Source organism: Bubalus bubalis, chromosome 12 (genome assembly GCF_019923935.1).
Source record: "Bubalus bubalis isolate 160015118507 breed Murrah chromosome 12, NDDB_SH_1, whole genome shotgun sequence".
NCBI classification, from domain to species: Eukaryota; Metazoa; Chordata; class Mammalia; order Artiodactyla; family Bovidae; genus Bubalus; species Bubalus bubalis.
The window spans coordinates 24,547,473-24,564,589 of record NC_059168.1 but is presented as its reverse complement, the minus strand read 5'-3'; positions in this window follow the sequence as shown (position 1 = coordinate 24,564,589).

Sequence of the window (17,117 nt, the reverse complement as noted above, 5' to 3'; positions counted from 1 at the left end):
TGGTAAATGAGACTGCAGATGTGATTAGATTATCACTCTTGAGGTGGGGAGATTTATCCTGGATTGGCCAAGTGGGCCCCATGTAACTCGTAAGCAAGAGGCAGAAATGTCAGTCTCAGAGACTTAGACTTAGTCTCACAGACTTCAGTGGGGAAGGATGGGAGGAAAGGTTAATCAGGGAGTTTGGGATGGACATGTACACACTGCTATATTTAAAAGAGATAACCAAAAAGGACCTATTGTATAGCACAAGGAACTCTGCTCAATGTTATGTGGCAACCTGGATGGAGGGAGAGTTTGGAGGAGAGTGGATACTATGTATATGTACGGCTGAGTCCCTTTGCTGTCCACCGGAAACTATCGTAACATTGTTAATTGGCTATGAAAGTGAAAGTTGCTCAGTTGTGTCAACTCTTTGTGACTCCATGGACGATGAAATTCTCCAGGCCAGAATACTGGAGTGGGTAGCCTTTCCCTTCTCCAAGGGATCTTCCCAACCCAGGGATCAAACCCTGGTCTCCCGCATTGTGGGTGGATTCTTTACCAGCTGAGCTACAAGGGAAGCCCAAGAATATTGGAATGGGTAGCCTATCCCTTCTCCAGCAGATCTTCCTGACCCAGGAATTGAACCAGGATCTCCTGCATTGCAGGCAAATTCTTTGCCAACTGACCTATGAGGGAATCCCCTAAATTGGCTATACACCAATACAAAATAAAAAGTTTAATAATAAAGAGAAAAAGAAAAGTCAGAGTTAGAGAGGGGTTTAAAGATGCCTTGCTGTTAGCTTTAAAGAGAAAGGAAGGGACCATGAACACAGGAATGAAGTCATCCTTGAGAATCTGGAAAAGGAATCAGTCCTGCCACCAACAATGTCTTCAGTTCACTGAAACTAATTTTGGGCTTCTGGCCTCCAGAATTATAAGAAAGTAAATCTGTATAGTTTGAAAACACTGAAGTTGTGGTCATTTTCTACAGCAGCAATAGGAAACGAATACATCAGGTTAATAAAAATCTGTTACTAGATAAAAATACAGCATGTCTGCATGCATGCTAAGTCACTTCAGTCATGTCTGACTCTTCTCAACCCCATGGACCGCAAGGCTCCTCTGTTCATGGGATTCTCCATGTTCCCATACCTTCCTCCAAGGGATCTTCCAGATCCAGGGATCGAACTCACGTCTCCTGCCGCTCCCATACTGCAGGCAGTTTCTTTACTCCTGAGCCCTGGGGAAGCCCTCAAAAACATAGCATACCTAGTTCAATTTGAATTTCAGATAAACCATGAATAATGTCCCATGCAATACTTGGAACATATTTATATGGAAAAATTATTTTTTATTTCTGAACTTCAAATTTAACAGAGTGTTTCATATTACCATTTGTTAAACCTGGCGACCCTACCAGTAGCTGAATTGGGCAATGGCCCCATCAAGGGTGACCCTGAGTCCCAGGCCTCCTAAGACCCTTCTTAGGTTCCCAGTCACTTGGAAATGGAGCCCTTCTGATCCTCCATTACGGCGTGTCCTGGTCCTCTAAGCCCAGCCACAGAGCGGCCCTGAGGGTGAGAAAAGGGAGGTCTGGATGGTGAGCAATGGCCCCCAGAGGCACAGCTGTGGCAAACGCAGGTCCTTCCTGGGTCAGCGCTGGTGGTGATTTAGTCACTAAGTCGTGTCTGACTCTTTGTGACCTTAAGGACTGTAGCCTGCCAGGCTCCTCTTTCCATGGGATTTTCCAGGCAAGAATGCTGGAGTGGGTTGCCATTTCCTTCTCCAGGGGATCTTCCTGACCCAGGGATTGAACCTGCATTGCCTGCATTGCAAGCAAATTGTTTACCACTGAGCCCCCAGGGAAGGCCGTAACATCATTATATTAATATTTTAATATTTTGGTAAAAATAAGTATCTTCTCATCTATATCTCATCAAATTCTTTAATGAACATGTATTACTTTTGAAGTCAAGGCAAAAACGTTACTGTATTTCCTGTCTAATCATTTGAGTTTCCCTGAACTTGTGCCTCATTTCCTGCCAGGCAGCATCCTCTAGTGCCCGCACAGCCCTGGCTCGTTTCATCTTAAGCCTCGCACCATGCTGTCACCAGGGCCTGGAGTGCTGACTCCTTTGTCAACACACCCATTTAACTCTCTTCATCCTTCGAGGTCAGCTCAGGACCCACTCATCACTTCTGTGATACCTCCAGGGGAGACTTCCAAACTATGGCAGACTCTGGGCAATCTCAAAAAGTACCTAGATCACATCCACACACACACACTTTCACACAATTGTTAAGCCCACTGTGGTATCCTCACTGTGTCTGGTGTGAGCGGCAACAAGACTGTAAAGTTCAGGAAAACAGGCGTAGATCTTCCTCCTCTGTGGTCTGAGCTTTGGTCTCCTAGCTGACCCTAGGGCAGGAGGAGCCATAGAGCTCTTTCTGTCATGCCTTTGCCAAGTAGGATGCAACAGAGCTCTAGAAGGGTTTCAGTTCAAATGTTTATGGATTGTAACTCTTGGTCTGTGTTCCTTGAAACAAATAACTTATGAAATTCAACATAAATGCAAATGTTACCAAGGTTGTTTTTTAAAAATATTTTTCTTTTTTACAAAAGCCACACATTATAGAAATATTGAGAAACACAGAAAAACACAAAAGTAAGACACCTGTAATTTCACATACACACACCTCCATCCTCCCTTCTCATGGAACATATAAAGTAAATTAGAAAAGTTCTTCCCACTGTCCCAGAGCTCAACCCTGTGAGTTAATGATTTGACGCAAAGCAGACGCATTTTGTTTGTATGTTTATACTAAATGTAATATCTCTCCATATTCACCTGTCCATCTACCTATCTATCATCTTGATAGAAATACAAGCTTGAAAAAAAAAAAAAAAAAAGAAATACAAGCTTGTTTGGTGCCCAGAACCCGGGGAGTTTCTGCTATGCTCTTTCCTTTGTATTTGCTATCAAAAAGCTCTGTGGAACATGAAAGCATGCTCAACATCACTAGTCATTTTGATTTAATGCAAATCAAAACCACAACGGAATACAACTTCATGCTAATTAGGATGGCTATTAAGAAGAAAACACCAGAAAATGAGCGTTGCTGAGGACGTGGAGTAATTGCAACCCTGTGCATTGCTGGTGGGATTATAAGAAGGTGCAGTCGCAGTGGAAAACAATATGATGATGCCTCAAGAAATTAAATGGAATTAGCACATGATCCAGTAATTCCACTTCTGGGTATATACTCAAAAAAATTGGAAGCCAAGTGTTGAAGAGACGTTTGTACACCCTTGTTCACAGCAGCATTATTCATAATAACCAAAAGACAGGAGTGTCCACTTACGGATGAATGGATGGGTTAAATGTGATATATACATACAATGGAATTATTATTCGGCCTTAAAAAGAAAGGACATTTTGATACAGGCTACAGCATGGATGAGCCTTGAAGACATTATTCTAAGTAAAATAAACCAGTCACAAAGTACAAATATGGTACAATTCCTCTCATACGAGGTTCTTAGAGTAGTCAAGCTCTTAGTGACAGAAAGTAGAAAGGCAGCTGCCAAGTGGAATGGGAAATTATTGTTTAATAACTACACAGTTTCAGTTGGGGAAGGTGAACAAGTTTCAGAGGACAGTGGTGATGGTTGTCCAATGATGTGAATGTATATTTAATGCCATAGAACTGTACACTTAAAAATGGTTAAAACACTAAAATTTATGTTGAGTATATTTTACCCTCTCTGTTTTCTCTCCTGCACCCCCATGGCCACACACAAAGCTTTGTGAAGAAGTCAAGGGTGGTCTGTTCCACAAAGATGTGCAACTGTTCTAGTAATAAAACCTACCACTTTTCAGCCATCAGTTTGTGCCAGGTACTTAAGTATACAGTTTACATGCACTCTTTTATTTTCTTCTCTCAATAACCCCGAGGTAGGTACTACTATTATCTTCATTGTACAGAGCAGGAAACTGAGGCATGAAAAGGTCTAAGTGACTAGTGCCAAGTCTCCAGCTAAGAAGGTACAGTCAGGACTGAAACCGAGGGTGATTGGCTGCAGAGTCTGATCACAATACACCCTCTTTCTGCTTCCTGCCTGCCTGCCTGCGTGCTCAGTTGCTCAGTCATGTCTGACTCTTTGCGGCCTCATGGACTGTAGCCTGTCAGGTTTCTCTGTCCAGTGGGATTTTCCAGGTAAGAATACAGGAGTGAGTTTCCCTACTTCAGAGGATCTTCCTGACCCAGGGATCCAGCCTGCGTCTCCTGTATTGGCAAGCTGGTTCTTTACTCCTGCACCTCTTGGGAAGCCCACACCCTCTTTCTAGTAAAAGACAAATCTATCTCCCAAATAGGCCATCAGTTCAGTTCAGTTCAGTTCAGTTCAGTTCAGTTGCTCAATCGTGTCCGACTCTTTGCGACCCCATGAATCACAGCACGCCAGGCCTCCCTGTCCATCAGCTCCCGGAGTTCACTCAAACACGTCCATCCAGTCAGTGATGCCATCCAGCCATCTCATCCTCTGTCGTCCCCTTCTCCTCCTGCCCCTAATCCCTCCCAGCATCAGAGTCTTTTCCAATGAGTCAACTCTTCGCATGAGGTGGCCAAAGTACTGGAGTTTCAGCTTTAGCATCATTCCTTCCAAAGAAATCCCAGGACTGATCTTCTTTAGAATGGACTGGTTGGATCTCCTTGCAGTCCGAGGGACTCTCAAGAGTCTTTTCCAACACCACAGTTCAAAAGCATCAATTCTTCGGTGCTCAGCCTTCTTCACAGTCCCACTGTCACATCCATACATGACCACAGGAAAAACCATAGCCTTGACTAGATGGACCTTTGTTGGCAAAGTAATGTCTCTGCTTTTGAATATGCTATCTAGGTTGGTCATAACTTTCCTTCCAAGGAGTAAGTGTCTTTTAATTTCATGGCTTAACTCTTGATAAATGCAGATTTTGAATGCAGGTTATAAAAAAGTGAGCACAGTGGAGTCTTGCACTCGTGTGTGTGTGTGTGTGTGTGTACTCAGTTGAGCACAGTGGAGTCTTACATTCATGGGAAGTGGATAAATCCCATGCATCTGGACCAGTTGAGGGTTCCTGGTCCCCTCGCAGGGAATTATCGGGAAGCGATGACTCTGGTTCCCTGACCTTTTCACAGGACACAGTATCACTACTGCTGTCCCACTTCTCCCCTGCACTCCACCCCCCCACTTTCCTTAGAACCCACTGCCTTTATGACATGAAAAATGTACTATAATGAGTCTACTGGCTAATTAATTAAAAGGGAAAAAATCCCAATCTTCAAATATGAAATGATTAATTACATAAGCATTAACACCTCTGCACACCCAGAACAGTACGTCTTCAATTTAAAACTTTTCCAGCACATTATTTTCTGCCGACGTGTGTGTTTTCTGCCCATATAAGTCCGATTTCTCATACACCCCAGTCCATTTCACAGCAAATGGCCCCAAATGGTGTTTATCCTGCTCATTAGGAGCTTGGATCAATTAAGCAGGCCTGGCTGAGCTGCCACTCAGGTCTGCATCTCTGGGGCTGGCCCATCTGGGCTCTTCCCACCTGACAGCTGGCTGGGACATCCCGCTCTTGGCCAGACGGGACTCCCGCCACTAAGGGGCCTTGGTGCTTTTCACAAGACCAGGGCAGGGCTCTGACATCAGGCAGGGCTGTCATGCGGTGCTTGCACTTTATGGAATTTTAAAAGCTTACTGTCTGGCTCAGATACGAGGCTCCAAGCTGTGGGCTGACTGTTTTCTTTCAGTTGTTTGTTTTGAACCAGAAGAGCCTCCACCCCAACGCCCACCCCCCCACACCCCTTCTGCCAAGCCCGTGCCTTGCTTGAGATGTCTTTGTTGCACCTCACTCACGCTTGACCTATGTCCCTTGCAAGGGGCAAAGCCTGGGCTTCTGGGTCTGCTCCCAAAGGATTGCTAGGGGCTTGGATAGCAGCTGTCCTGCCTCTTCCCTGGTGCCTGCTGTCTGTGTGCAGAGGCCACATCCCCTCTTGGGATTTGCCCAGGCCCAGGGGTACCACTCAAACCCACTGATGTGAGCTGGCTGCTGAACAACAATCAGTATAGGTAAACATTCCTTGGAGGAATAAGTTGTCACTTCACTAGTGGAAATGCCGAAAGGCAGTGAATTCCTGCATGGAGTGGTTTTCTAATTCAGAGTGGGGAATCTGACCTGTCATTAGCAATAGACCTTGCTTGTGCTTCTGACTAAAATTCATAACATGACGTTAGAAACTTAGAGACAAAGCTCTGTGGGGCTGGGAGATGGAGGTATTAATGGTGGGCGCATGCTGAGGACACTTCTATTTTCCAGAAGCATCAAATGGTATTTTTTTCCCACCGAAACTGTGAACGAGAAGCTATTACGGTTCAACATTTAGACAGGCATTAAAGCACACTTTCAATACAAGTTGAAATTATGTTTTTACTCCCGTGGCCTAAATTCATTAGCAAATGAGTTAGATTTCCTTCTTTGGGGCCTTGGACAAACAAGGAAGTTTTTTTTTTTTCAATTGAAATATAGTTGACAGGGAGGCTGTTCTTCTGTCTTCTTTCTGCTCCCCAACTTGAACCCCTAAGCCTGTGCTGTCCTACACCACAGCCACTAGCGGTGTGTGTCTATCCAAATTAAAATCAAAAGGTTGTAAAAGTACAAATGAAGTTCTTCAGGTGCATTAGCCACCTCTTAAGTGCTCGATAGCCATTCCTGGCCAGCCCAGACAAAGAACATTACTATCACTACCCAATGTTCTATTGGGCTGCTAATCTATCTTCATTATTAAAGATAGCATTTTTGTACCCTATACGTAATTTAAATAATAAGTCAGTGAAATACTCATTTTCCCCCCATAAATCTCCTCCTTTCCAAGCCCCACCACATGCACAGATCCCACCACCCTAATATGCTGGCTTCATGGCTCCATGAAGTTGTTTCTTTTTCACCTGGCCCTTTTTTCCCCCTATTTTTGGGCCATGCCTTGTGGTATGTGGGGTCTTGATTCCCCCACCAGAGATTGAACCCGTGTCCCCTGCAGTAGAAGCTTGGTGTCTTCACCACTGGACCTCCAGGGACATCCCATGTAGCCCTGCTTAGAAATGAAAACATCTCCATGATTTTCTAAATCCTAGGTCTGCAAGCCCAGGAGAGCTGTCCTGTCCAATGGCCTCAGACCAGCATCTGTTCATCCCTTAGTCAATTGCCCCACAGTGTCAGGGCCACTGTTGCTGTCCCACTTTCGAATGCACCCGCAGACCCCAAGATCCTAATCAGCCTGATTATACCGATTTTCCCTGGGGGCCGTCCCTTAATCGGTGGGACTGTGTCAAAAGCGTTTGTGAAAACTTGACCTCAGGCGGGAGTTCAGGCAGAACTCCACTTGTGCCCATGAGGTCCTGCTGAATGGCTATGGACCTCCAGTTGTCCACGCGGGTTACACGTGGCTTCACCAAGGGAATTGACCAGAAAGTGATTTCTTCACTGCAATCACTGTAAAAGCAGGTTTGATCTTTTTGGCTTTGTTTTTAATTCTGAAGCACAAAATCATCACCAAGAGTAGCTGTTCTTGCATCATTAACTTAGAATCCTAGCCGCCTGTTCACCCTGAAGCTTGCAGGATAAATGGCACTTTTACAACCCACCGGAAATTAAGTGCTAGTTGACTGACAGCTCTACAGCTTTCTGGGAAAAGTCTGTGGCCACTGCTCTCCATCTCTAATTTGATCAGTTCCTGGAGAGGGGCCGGCTGGGGATGGACAGCCCCCAGCATTTCCAGGCCTGCTGGCCTGGTTAGCATTCCTGTGGCTAAGATGTTGTCTGGGACACTGAACGTTGGCTGGACGGGGTCTCAGCTCAAGAGACAAACCTCTGCGGAGCCTCAGGGAGAGACTGATTAGAGAGCCCTGGAACCTAGAGAGCTCTTTGGGTTTTCTGCAGGACCTGCCTTGGCCTTGCTGCCCCATCTGTATCCATTTCCGGGCCAGGGGAGGGTTGCCCCTATCGGTTTGTGTTGTGGATAATCTGAAAAGCTCTCCTCCTCTAGATGAGAGTCTTCTGGAAATTCAGCCCCATTAGCCTATTGCAAAGCATTAATGCTCTATTGTTTCTGAAAGAATCCTTGCAGTGAGAGCCAGCAAAGGAGAAATTATTACTGAACTAAGTTATTAGATCCATTCCACAAAACATTTTTTAAAGCCCAAGATAGTTTTCCTAAGAGAAAACGTAATGCGATTGCTTTACGCACCTGATGCCACCATTCTCTGCCTCTAGCAGCAAGCCTGCTACCCAAAACAAGGGACCTCACAGTGATGGGCCACAGAGCACAGGACTGGGGCAGGCCCCAGGCAGGACAATGGCCGAGACGCCAAAAACAACAAGAGAAGAGACAATGAAATGAGATCCACCCAGATGGTAAACACAGCACCAGAGTTCAGCAAACACACGCACTCCCTTGAGGGTGGGGGTGTAGGGGGGAGCTGCTGGCAGGTCTCTCCAGAGATGGATAGAAACTTCAAGGGGGCTAGGAAGACAGGGCACTCACTGGGATTGTTATCACCATGCTAAGTCTGAGAGGTACCCTTTGTTGTATGCTGGGTGCCAGGGTTGGGGAAGGGGTGTGTCAGAGAAAAAGATTCTTAGGATCTGGCAAAAGCTTGCTCCATCCTGTCTGCCCAGTAACAACCGTAACTGCTACAGTTTAATGAGTGCTTACTGTGTTCTTAGAGAAGGAAATGGCAACCCACTCCAGTGTTCTTGCCTGGAGAATCCCATGGACAGAGGAGCCATGGGGTCGCAAAGAGTCGGACACGACTGAGTGAATAAACCACCACCACCACTGTGTTCTAGGCATGCAGTCCTCACAAGTTAGATATAATGCCCATTTTATAGACAGACAGAGGCACAGTGAAGTTGAGTGAAGAATCTTGTGGCAGGGGAATTAAACCTTCAATTAAACCCTGCTGATAATTAGCATCACAGGACTTGCAGTTCACTGGGCTAAGGAGATCCTCCTTGCGCAATGACGGAGAAATGAAAAGTGATTTTTATGATTTGGGACAGTTGTTATGAGCTTGGGAAATAACATGCAATATTCAAATTCAGTTGTTATCTGTGTTATTCATAATGCTAAATCACTTATTTTGACTGAGTAAATGGAATTGGTTGAGAGAGACATTGAATGGAACCTATTCTTTAAATTTGCGGAGATTTTCGTAATACTCTCAACGTTTCTTTTTAGTGAGTGTGGGAGAGCTGGGGACCGGGAGGAAGGTGGGGAATTCAAAATCAAACATAGAAAAGATTCTCCATAAAAAAAGAAAACACGTCTAGAGATGATTGCTCCATAAACAAAACATGAGTGCACACAGCAATTTCATGTTCTCATTCCACCCACTCGGTTGTTCTTAATGATTCAAGAACAGAACTGCCTGGGCAGATTTACAGGCTCTACGTTTCTGACATCCGTGCCTGAAACAAGGCTGTGTCTGTTTGCAGAGTGCTTGCTTCTGCTTTGGGAGAAAACACAAACACCTTGATTCAATTTTTCCCTTTATTATGATTTAAATGAAAGTCGATGCGGTTAGTTTGCATCCGTGGGCTGTGGGGGCAGGAATAGGTATCAAGAAAGGACAAGATAGCCTTGAAGGAGGGATTGAATGAAACGTGAAGATCACACAACTGTACGCCAACAATCATGTCTTCTTCCGGTTCACCCCGCTGTTAGAAAGACGACTTCAGCTGGAAACCTTTGGGTTTTTGGATTGGTGCTTTGGCAAATTCATCTACTGGGTCGGAAGGCAGGGGTGTGGCTGGGAGTCCCAGGCTCAGGGCCCTGGGCCTCTTGACTCAGGCTTTCTGAGTTTCTCAACTGGAGTTTGCGGAATGTTATGCTGTTTCTGGCTCCTCTTCTTTTAAGGGGGAAATTGGCTTTCCTTGGGCTTCCCAGGTGGCTCAGTGGTAAAGAATCCACCTGCCGATGCCGGAGACACAGGTTTGATCCCTGGGTTGGGAAGATACCTTGGAGAAGGAAATGGCAACCCACTCCAGTATTCCTGCTGGGAAAATTCCATGGACAGAGAGGAGCCTGGTGGGCTATAGTCCATGGGGTAGCAAAGAGTTGGACATGACTGAGCCACTGAGCACTGGTTTTTCATTAGATATTTTCCTCAGATTTGTAACTTTCTCCTACTTTTCCCACCTGTGGCCTTGCTTCCCAGACTATCATGGTGACAGTCAGAGGCCTATCCATTTCCTTCCCGGCCCTCCTCCCCAAGTCTATCTGGAATCCTGGAATCACCTGGCATGCTGTCCCAGGTAGCAGTGAACACAGGTTGGTATTTTTGCTACTTAATAACACACTGATACTCCTGTGATTTAGAACCTTCGTTTCACCTCTGAGACTCAGAGTGAGGAAGTAGCCTTCCCAAGGTAACTGAGCTTATCTGGAGAAAGAGCTGAGATTTAAACCTATGTGGGCTTCCCTGGTAGCTCAGGTGGTAAAGAATCTGCCTGCCAATGCATGAGACCCAGGTTCAGTCCCTGGGTTTGGAAGATCCCTGGAGGAAGGCATGGCAACACACTCCAGTGTTCTTGCCTGGAGAATCCCATGGACAGAGGAACCTGGTAGCGTACAGTCCATGGGGTCACAAAGAGTCAGACATGATGGAACGACTAAGACTGGTATTATAGCCCATGTACTCATCATCCTCCTCAGAAGGTGACCTGAAGTCAGGGTCACGATTTTGAGTTTCATACACATCTCCACTATGTGAGAATCTGAGGTGGAAGGGGAGGCAAGTAAAATTATGGATTTGGCATTTTATTTTAATGCAGATGCTGAAAAGTTGGCTATATTTTCATGGGACACCTGACTCCTCTCTTTGGCCTTCAAACTTTAAAGATAAATCCTGTGTCTTTGGGGGCTGTTTTCATACTGGGTTCCACCTGACAGCTCTAGTCTGATTTCCCATGGCCTTTGCTATTCTTGGGGAAAGGAGAAAGGAAGAGGGGAAAACAAAAGAGAGAAGGGAGTGGCGGCTAAAGACTGGGAAAGATTTTTAGCTTAGTTTTTATTATAACCAAGTAACTTTACCAAACACTAAATCCAGTACACTTAAAATTCGAATGCTTTATATCATGCAAAATAAATTTTTTTGGCTTGTATTGATTGGTGATTACAGATCCACTTTTAGTATTTTTACTCAATATTATTTCCTACATAGGCTTTCATATATTTATAAAGTTTCTTTTAACTTTTTAAGCACATATCATCTTTTTAAAAAATCCGTTTATTTATTATTGGTTGTGCTGGGTCTTCACTGCTGTGTGTGGGCTTTCTCTAGTTAAGTGGGGGCTGCTCTTCATTGCCATGCACGGGCTTCTCATTCATCACATACCATCTTATTTAATCCCTGCATTGTTGGTTGGTTGGTTGAATTGCTCAGTTATGTCCAACTTTTTGTGACCCTATGGACTGTAGCCTGCCATGCTCCTCTGTCCGTGGGATTTCCCAGGCAAGAATACTGGAGTGGGTTGCCATTTCTTTCTCCAGGGCATCTTCCTGACCCAGGGCTTGAACCTGTGTCTCGTGCCTGGCAGGTGGATTCTTTACCACTGAGCCACCTGGAATCCTTGTATACACCCTGTTAATCTGAAATTTTCATTCTCTGGCCAGGAGAGGTTAAGGAATTAGCCTGAGGTTGCAAATCTAGTGCAGGGCTGGGAACTGGATATATTGGTTTCAGTGGCTATGGAGCATCCCATGTTTTGATACTGGATAGAGTCAGATTTCTCTGAAGACAAAAAGTTCCACTATTTCAAAAGAAAATAACCCATCAACATTCACCTTCTTGAGACCAAGGTGTATGGTTCCTAATCTCCTTTTCTGCTTGGTCACCAGCTTTCATGTAATCAGGGCACTTAAGTTAACAATCTGGCATGGTTGCTTGTTTCTCAAGACAGTGTGTGGAGATGATGTCCCTCTTCCTTCCTTCCTCCTTCCTTCCTTCTTCCCTTTCCTTCTTTTCTCCAGCAGCTGTGTGAAGAACTACTATAGTGTTAACTCTTATTTTGTTTATTCACTCATTCATTCTCTTCCCCAAAAACTTTGTGGAGAAGAAGCACTATACTATTAACTCTAATGATCAGAATGGCCCTTGAGTGACGGTTCTTGGGGCTTAATACTTTTGGGGACTGTCGCTCGATAGGTTCCTCACATCTACATAAGGGATGATTAAAGAATATTCTTAATGAATTGGTAGCTTATGGTAGAAGTACATGGAAACATTTAAAAATTCTAGTTTTTTCACCGTTTGGTAATTTTGTATTCTTTATCAGTGTACATATGGACTTAAAAGAATCACACATGCCCACTGTAAAATATTCCAATACTGTAGACACATTTCAGGTAGACAGTGAGAATCTCCAGTCATTAGGGACCACCCTCCAACCTCAACCTGGAGAAGGCCACTGCTAACCTTTTCATTTTATGTATAAGACAACATTACATATTCTATATTTTTATAGATGATGTTCATGTAAATTTGCATGAATCTTGTTCTGGATCTCAACTTTTTTCTATGCATAATTAAGTGTATTTAAGATGATTTAAAATAAATTATGAGTCATATCTCAGCCTTTCTTCACCAGCGAAATGAAATGTGATGTGTCAAAATTGAGTTAAATCCATAATCTCTGTGGATGTGCTTTTGACTTGCACATAAGGAAAATCATGCAGGCAAAAGTGAGGCTGCTTCACACACCATATTGACATTCAACAAGGAGAAGGTCAGAGCAGGAGTGGATGTTAGTATGCTCATCCCAAACTGCAATAAAGCTGTCTCAGCATCTGTAATCCCAGCTGCTGCTCCCCGCTTTTGGGTAAGAAATGCACTATTCATACCTTCAGCTCCTTTGCTATGAAAATACCATGATTTAACAAAGGTTTAATTGTTTCTCAACCATACTGATATAATCTAGATTTCACGTTTCAAAGACAAACATAAAATTGCCATACCAGATAGGGCTTTACTTGACAAAAAGACTAAGAGATGACAGCTGAGATTTCTAATTCTGCCACATGAAAAGTACTGAATAATTGCACGAATGGTGTTATCGTTTTGAAAATCATAAAGTACATGTAGCTTTCCATTTTGTTTTCCAGTATTTTACTGGGGATGTTTTCCTTGGGGATATCACTAGTGGTTTTAAATACTAGGAAAATGTTTTCCCTCTACCTTCTTTTTTGCCAAAGAGAGGGTGGACTATTATAGTCTGTTTTCCACCAGGGAAACCTCCTTAGAATGGGCGAAATCTGCGTCCACAAACGTGCTTCCCCAGGTTAGAAAGGTTCTACAGTTTGCAGGTTTGGCAGCAAAGAAACAGTGAAGTGGGGGAAAGCAGGGCCTTCTGCAGGTCCTTATTTGAGAGAGACCCTCTCCATGATAAATCATCCTGGAACAGATGCTCATTAGCCATATTTCTGCTCCCAACTGGTGACACCAGAGCCAGGTGATATATGAACCCTTCTAAAGACAAGGAAGGAATGAAAGAATCAGCAAGTGGAGGCCACAGTGACCTCAACAACTACAGGGCTTACATACTTTAACTCTGGCAGACCCACTCAGTGTCAAATTTTTACAAGTCAGTTCTGAAAAAATTGGGGACTTCCCTGGCAGTCCAGTGGTTAAAGACTCCGCTTCCCAATGCAGGGGGCATGGGTTTGATCCCTGGTCAGGGAACTAAGATTCCACATGTCTTGGAATGCAGCCAAAAACTGAAGGGGGAAAAAAAACACAACAGAAAGAAAGAAAACAATTCTGAGAAAATTGAAAAAATTAAGAACTATTTCACAAGGGTGCATTTCCATCTAACATTCAGTACAACCAATTTAAAATTTATATTGGTCTTCCATGCATTCCTGAGGGCTTTGACAGAGCGACCTGCCAGAGGCCATTAGCACGCAGCCTTCACAAATGGAGAGGCAGCAGCATTCTGACTCACTGGGAGCCAGACTGGCATTTGCACTCACTCAGATCATTTGACAATTAACAAGCTTCTCTGCACTAGGAATTGTGGTCACTTCCCTTCAGAATAGGATTTAGGAAACAACCTGAAGGGATCATGATCTAAAGAAAGATCATGCTTTGATGTTGGGTGGGATTATGCAAATAAGAATGAGAATAGGGTGCCTTAGTGCTGTCAGAGTGTGCTGCGTTTTATTTGGGAAATGAGACAAAATCTTCCTATGATCAGCCACTCCATGTGACATCCCAACCCACACTCTGCTACTGACATTTTATCTCCCACTGAACAGCCCGGCTGTTGTAACATTTTCAGGAGTCTTAATTTATGTCTTGCAGAATCTAAAATCAGATGGCAGGAACTTTAAGAAAATAATCAGTGTTGACAGGCACCTTTATACTTCAAGAAGCTGGTACACCTTGGTGCTGCTAAAAGCTGGGGGATGTTCTCTACCTTTTTCTTCCAAAATATGTCTAGAAGACAGTTAGGTTAGAGCTAGGGAGCTGTCCCAAATCATTAAATTTCTCTTCTCAGTCTAAACTCTATGAAAGACCTTTTTTTCCACCCAGTATTAGCTAACAAGCTCATTCTCCTTTTGTGGTATGAGTGACTCCAGCATTTAATAAATTAATTAACTTAAATAAGAAAAATTAACTGAGATTCTTTTTTAAATTTTTATATACTATCACTTTATCAGAGGCTCAGTCATACATTTGATAATGTAAGAAACATCAGTTTTGTAAAACAGGTGAAATACAAGTAACCTAGCCAGCAGTATTAGTAAAATCATAAGAATTAAGCCAAGAACTCCCATTAGGTACAGTCCAGTATATCTGAAGCTGTCTGACTTAGTCTATTCTGTACCAATCCTTAGATTTTGGGGAAATTTGGATATGGAGATGCTGCTGGGCTTGCCTGGTGGTGCAGAATTCTCATATGTAGCCAAGAACCACGGAAAAGTAACTCAAAGGTAAGATCAGCAATAACTGTTGATTCTCAGAACACTAGTAGGGAAGATAGTCTAATGATGATGATTCCTACTCTATAGAAGAGAAAGCAAGGCTCAGAAAATGTAAATAACTAGTTGCAACCACTCAGCCTTAAAGAAACTGTGACTCAAAACCAAATCACATGTCTTTCTGTTATATCACAATGCTCCTCCATCAAAGTAATTGACTTTGGATTGGTTGATCACATGAGTATTCTAAAACCTTTGCTCTTTAGAGTCTCAGCAATGCTGAACACTTGGGGCTCTTGGGCTTACACCTGCCAAAGCTGGGATGCTCGTGTACATCCTAGCTCTGGAGTATTCACCCTGCATCTGCCTCTTCTCAGAGTGCAGTTATATCTACTTATCTACTGTGTGTGCATGTCCAGTTGCATCTAAGTCTTTGTGACCCCATGGACTGTAAGCCTGTGAGGCCCCTTTGTCCATGGGATTCTTCAAAAGGCAAGAATACTGTAGTGGGTTGCCATGCCGTTGTCCAGGGACTCTTCCTAATCCATGGATCGAACCTGAGTCTCCTGTATCTCCTGCATTGCAGGCAGGTTCTTTACTACTGAGCCACCGGGAATGCCCCCTACTTTATCTGTTATGTAGTGTTTAAGAGTGGCTGCCCAGGTGTATCAGTGGTAAAGAATCTGCCTGCCAATGCAGAAGATGCAGGTTCAATCCCTGGATTGGGAAGATTCCCTGGAGAGGGAAATGACAACCTGCTCTGGTATTCTTGCCTAGGAAATCCCGTGGACAGAGGGGCCTGGTGGGCTACAGTCCATGAGGTCGCAAAGAGTTGGACACGACTGAGCAACTGAGCACACACAGTGCTTAAGAGTACAGATTCTTGAGCCAGATGACTGACTCTGCCACTCACTAATAGCTGACCTGGGCAAGTTACTTTTCTGGGCCTCATTTTCCTGTCTAGTAAGATGGAGATGATAATGTTGCAGGAAGGGGGACCCCTTCCAGGGCCCGAAATTGGACTCTTGCCTAACACTCGGAAGTGAATTGTCCGAGGAGACACATGTGCTGAGAAAGCAAGAGATTTTATTGGGAAAGGGCACCCGGGTAGAGAGCAGTAGGGAAAGAGAACCCAGAACAGCTCTGCCACGTGGCTTGCAGTCTAGTTTCTGGGTTGTCTTTAGCCAGTCATTCTGACTCAGAGTCCTTCCTGGTGGTGCACGCCTTGTTCAGCCAAGATGGATGCCAGAGAGAAGGATTCTGGGAGGTGGTCGGACATGCGGTGTCTCCTTTTGACCTTTCCTGAACTCTTCCAGTTGGTGGTGGCTTATTCCTTACCAGGACTTCCTGTCCTAAAACAACTCATGCAAATTGTTACTATGGTGCCTGGCCAGGGTGGGCAGCTTGTCAGCGTGCTTCCCCTAACAATAATAGCACCTATATAACATTGGATTGTTGTAAAGATTAAATGAGTTTATTTATGGAAAATGCTATATACAGGTTAGTATCACCCATCCGTTTGCCACATGCTTTCATGAATGCACTATAAATGCACTTATAACACACTTGTGAAAACCTCTGGTTAGACGATAAAGCAAAGACAGGCTTTGTTTTATTCCAGGAGGCAGGAAACTATGAATTGTATACTTCTTTTATACAGTACATTGTATGTAGTGGAGATTCTAAAGACATTTTAAAACTGAACTGAAGGATACTACCAGAACAGGGGTAGTCCTGTTCTTTCAGGCTCAAGCTTCAGATTTTTCAAATATTTGGGCCACCTCCCCTCTACTCCCCACTTCATTTATCTCCAAGCGCAGAGCCCACGAAAAGGATGAATAATCAGTTCCCATAAAGCTTAGGCAAGAGTAAAAATCAGTTCTGAGAACTGTGCAAAATTTATGTCCCTGTGCCTGAAGTTCATAGGAAATGTAGATGTATTTCCTCTACATAGAGCTCAGGAGACTATCTTTATGCATTGATATTATTGGGGTGAAACCCCAACAGCTTGCAGGAGGTGTTTCCAATTTTTCTTATTTGTTCCACACTGCTCCTAGATTGCCAGAGAAGCCTAGCTACGGGTGAATACTCCTGGGCCAACC